Genomic DNA, 5,615 nt, shown 5'->3' with positions numbered 1-5,615 from the left:
CTACTTGAGGTTTGTTATTAGCCAGTTATCACCAGCTCCCGTGACTGAGGTAGCCAAAGTAGCCAAACAACAAATTGACCACACCAGTGACAGAAATGTATGCTAAACAACAGATAAAAAACCCAAGCCAGCCAATTATGCTGGACTTTAGTGACTACATTTACCTATATGGACAATTGTTGGGAAGATTATTAAAACAGATTTTTCCAAAAGTATTTATATTACTGACAGACCTAATTAACTCCCTAAATGTGAGAGTTAAGAAAAAAATGATAAATACCCTGTAGCCTATAAGAATACAACTTATTGTATCATTAATTATTGCCAGCTAATATTTCAGAGCTATAATATGCTGAAGTTAATATTCAGGCTTTAAAACAGGTATATGTCAATTAACCAGACCTAGGCAATCTGCTGGTCTCATAATCCCTGAAGTGACTACTTTAAATATTATTCCTTGCTTATTCAATTGCAGCCTTTGTGGCTATATCTTAAAACTTACAATGTATGGATTTTCTTAATGTTTGACTTAAATTACTTCCAAGATCCTTCATGGTCAGATAAGAGCTGATGGAAGGATGAGAACTAGGTAATGGTGATCTAGAAGACAATGAAGACAATGTAATAAATAATGTGAGTGAGCCCTTTGCTCTATGGTTTATGGAGAGAAATAAATAATGTGAGTGAGTCCTTTGCTCTATGGTTTATGGAGAGGCCTAAATGCCATGGCAATGAAAATGTCTTGTTACTATGGCCAAACACAATGCATCCCAATAAAATTGGGAAAAGGTTAAAAATCTTCTGATGAGCGTTTGGCGAAGTAATAATAATCCAGATTATTGTGTTGATTGTGTTATGAAGATAATATGTTTTCTACTAATTCTTTTTGTGTTTTAAGAGCAGATCATGATGACCTTGGACCAAGAGTCAAGTGACTGAAAGAAAAATTCCCAGGGCTGGGGATGTGGCTCAAGCAGTAGCGCGCTCACCTGGCATGCGTGCAGCCCGGGTTCGATCCTCAGCACCACATACAAATAAAGATGTTGTGTCCACCGAAAACTAAAAAAAAGTAAATATTGGACTCCTCTCTCTCTCTCTCTCTCTCTCTCTCTCTCTTTAAAAAAAAAGAAGAAAAATTCCCAGTTACATTTTTAAATATATATATATTAAGAAAGGGGGAATATGTGGGAGGCCAAACTTACACCTGACTGAGTTACACTCCTCGGCTGGGTGCTGAGGCTCTCAGTCATAGAAATGTGGCATCCTTCTTGGGTGTGAGGGTCGGTGTCTCATGCATGGATGTGTCTTGCTGCTGCCCCATGGGTGAAGCTACACTCACCTGTTACTTTGTAATATAACCCCTTGCCCTGTTTAGGATAGAATCTTCCATGGGAGTGCCTTGTGTGTGTCCCCTTCTCTCACTGTGCCCTTGGGTGTGGCCTACCCAGGTGTCAGTCAACCTGCTGACTGTGGACATCATGAAGATAGACTCAGCCCCCTGAAACCTGACCCCTTGCCTCATTTGAATAGCTTCTCCTCAATAAAAGGGGTCAGCGCGTGCTCTCGATCTAGCTCTCTCTCTTTCTGCGAACCCTTAAGGTCAGAGGAGCCATCACAGTGACCCAAAGAAAAAGGTATTTGTGTCTCTTGTGTGGTTATTTTGCACAGCCCAGTTGCCCAGTTTAACTGGAGTGACCCCTGAGCCTTTTAGTCGTGAGAACAGAAACCCAGCACTTGCCAGCACCTGAGATGTTCTCAAGCCATCTTTCTTATTGTTCTGGGCAAAGTCTTTAGCATTTCTTTAGTAATGGTAAAGTCTTTAAAAACTGCAACTTCCTTAGTCCCAGTTTTGCTCCCACCTTTCAAGTCCATGTTTTTCAAATCTATTCTGCTTTCTGCTCCTGAATATCAAAGTAAACTTGGCTAAAAGCCACCAACAATTCCCTTGCCACTCCTGAATGCTATGCTGCCTAGACATTTCTTCTGCCAGGTTAAGATGTCCATAACTTTTTAAATTAGCCTATAGAAAGTCTCAGGACAGGGGCTGGGGTTGTGGTTCAGTGGTAGAGTGCTTGCTAGCATGTGTGAGGCCCTGGGTTCGAGCCTCAGTACCACATAAAAATAAATAAATAAATAAATTAATTAATTAATTAAAAAAAGAAAGTCTCAGGACATAAGCAAAATGCAGACAACTTCTCAGCCAGAACATAACATTAATGGTCTTTAGTCCACTTGTAAAGGTAAAATTTTTAAGCTGTTTCTAAGCCTCAGAGCCCGAGTTAAAGTGTAAAAGACCGGACATTGTGAAGTTTCTAACTGCAAGGCTTGGGTTAAAAAGTAAAAGACCAAGTATTGTTACAATTCCTCTGCTACCCCCGGAACCTGTAATCTCTGTAGCTGTTAGGACAATACCCGAACTGCCCAGTAAATATTCTCACTGACTCCTCTGGTTGTCTAATAACCTGGGGTTCTGTGAAGCTGGCACGTAGACATCGCAGGACCTAAAACCAATCAGTTTAAATGTGCACCCCGCTTAGAAGTGACCAATCACCCCTGTCCAATCTGTTCCCGCCAATGAATGTACTAATCAGGTCTCAGAGTTGTTGTTCAATTTTCCCGCGCCTCATGATGATTTGTTCTGATCTATGCAAAGCCCCCCGCCCTCTCCAAAATGTGTACTTAAGCTCTGCCTGACCTCTGCTCGGGGCTCTGGGCTGTTCTATCTTCCTGAGTGAGCCTGGAGCCTCAGCATGCTGAATCAATAAAACCCCTTCTGCCAATTGCATGGAGCCGGTCTCTTGTGGTCTCTCCCTCCGACGCTTCGCCAGACCCTTACATACTTACCAATAGTATACTCCTCTGAACCCTCTTAAGCCCTATCTTCATTATCCATGGTCCCATTGGTATTCTGGTCTTCTGAGCTCCCACCAGAATTGGCCATTAAGTTCTGCTTACAACAGTCTAAACAATTTCTAGCTTGTGCTGTAGAGCATCTCAAAATTTCTTGCACCAATTTCAAAAAAGCTCCAAAAGCTTTGGAACAACTTGGTCAGGTTAGTCACAGAAATGACTTCACTTCTTGTTACTAATTTATTTTAGTCAGATTTTTCACTGCTCTGACTAAAAGACCCAACCAGTACAATTATAGAGGAGGGAAGGTTATTTGGGGGCTCAGGGTTTCAGAGGTTCCATTCCTTGGGGCTCAAGGTGAAGCAGGACATCATGGTGGAAGAATGTGGTGGAGGGAAGCAGCTCTCATGATGATAAAGAAGAAGATAGCTAGCTAGCTCACTAGCTCAATAGATCTCCACTTGCCAAATACAAATATATATCTCAAAGGCTTACCCCTGGTGCCCTGTCTACTCGTCACAGCCCACCTGCCTCCAGTTACTACTCAATTAATCCAACCAGGTGATTAATTTACTGATTGGGTGAAGACTACTGTAGCCCAATAATTTCTTCTCTGAACCTTCTTGCATTGTCTCACACATGAACTTTGGGAGACACCTCACATTCAAATCATAACATCTGTGGTGATTATAATTAATATATTATCCTATTATAGATTCTAAAACTAATATAAGTGCTGCCCTATGGCCTTTAATACTAACATGATCTCTATTATATACAGTACACCACTAATATAATAGCTACTCTGTGGCCTTTAATAATAATACAATATCCATACTATATTGTCTGTGTTATAGCTTCTAACTAATACAATTTCTGCCCTATGGTGTCTAATACTAATAGATCTCCATACTATACAGTCTAAAATTAATATAATAGCTGCCCTGTGACATTGAATACTAATATGATATCTGTATTATAGCATCTAAAAGTAATAAAATTAATAAAATGTGACTAGTTCCTCTTATATAATGGCATCCATCTAAATATAACAAGTGACTCTCCTGTGGTCTTTAATGATAATGTAATATTCATACTATATCATCTAAAACAGAAGAACTATTCTGTGGCCTTTAATACTAATATAATATGCATTCTAAAGATAATAGAATAAGTGTATTTTGGCCTATAATATTCTAAATATATCCATAGCAAGTCTCTAAAACTAGTATAATAACTGCCCTGTGGCTTTTAATGCTAATATCATGTGCATACTATTGCTTGTAAAGCTAATATAATAGCTGCATTATGGCCTTCATTATCAATGTAATATCAATACTATAGCATATTAAATTAATATAATAGCTGCTCTGTGGCATAATTATAAATGTGATAGCTATACTGTAGCACCTAATTCTAATATAATGGCTGGATTGTGAACTTTAATATTAATAAAGTATCCATAATACAGCACCTAAATAAATATAATAGCTGCCCTTCAGCCTTTAATGTTGATGAAATATCCATGCTATAGCAACATATATTAATATATTAACTTTCTTGTAATCTTTCATACTAATGATAGCCAACATATAATATCTAAACTATAATAGCTGCCCTGTGGTTTAAAAAAGTTATAGTATCAATAATATAGAATCTAAAATTTATGTAATAGCTGCCATGTGGCCTGTATATTTATTTATATGACACTCATACTATATCATCTGATACTAAAGTAATAGTTTCCTTGTAGTCTTTTATAGTAATATGATATTCATATTATAGCCTCTCAATCTAACAGAATAGCTTTCCTGTGGCCTTTAATATCAATGTAATATACATACTGTCTTATGTAATCTAACTTAATAACAATAATTAATATATATTTCCTGTGTCCTTTAATATTAAAGTAGTATCCATATATAGCATCTTAAACTAATATATGTCCCTGTGCTTGAATACTAACACATTGTCCATACTACAGCACCTAATACTAATATAATAGCTGACCTATGCTCTTTAATACTACTGTGATATCCATATTATAAACTCAAAAACTGATACAGTGGCTGCCCAGTTGCCTTTAATATTGATGTACTATCTATTCTATATAATTCTATACTAATATATTCTCTGCCTATGGTTTTTTATAATAATATATTCATTCAATCATATCTCAAGCTAATAATAGATGCCCTGTGTTCCTTAGTATTAATGTAATAATCATATGGTACCATCTCTAACTAATATAATAGGTGCCCCGTGACCTTAAATATTAATATAATAATAATTAATATAATATTGATATTATATTAATACATGTCCTGTGCCCTTAGTAATAATAATAATATTTGAATAATTAATATAATATTGATGTTATATTAATACATGTGCTGTGCCCTTAGTAATAATCACATAAAATCTGACACTAGTATAGTAGATACTTTATGGCTTTTAATACTAATATGCTATCCATAGAATAGCATCTAAACATAATATAATAGCTGTCTGGGTTCTTTAATATTAATATAATAAACATGTTGTACCCTTAGTTTTGAATATATAATAGCTTCTCTGTGACCTTCAATATTAATGATATGCATAGTGCAGTATCTAAAACTAATATAATACCTGCCTTTACTGGCCTTTACCACTAAGGTAATATATAAAGTATAGTGTTTAAAACTAATATGATAGTTACCACATGGACTTTGATACTAATATAATATTTATAATATACTATCTGAAATAAATATAATAGCTTT

This window comes from Callospermophilus lateralis, chromosome 8 (assembly GCF_048772815.1).
Source record: "Callospermophilus lateralis isolate mCalLat2 chromosome 8, mCalLat2.hap1, whole genome shotgun sequence".
Classification (NCBI taxonomy): Eukaryota; Metazoa; Chordata; class Mammalia; order Rodentia; family Sciuridae; genus Callospermophilus; species Callospermophilus lateralis.
The sequence above is the reverse complement of the archived record's forward strand: the minus strand, read 5'-3'. Positions refer to the sequence as shown.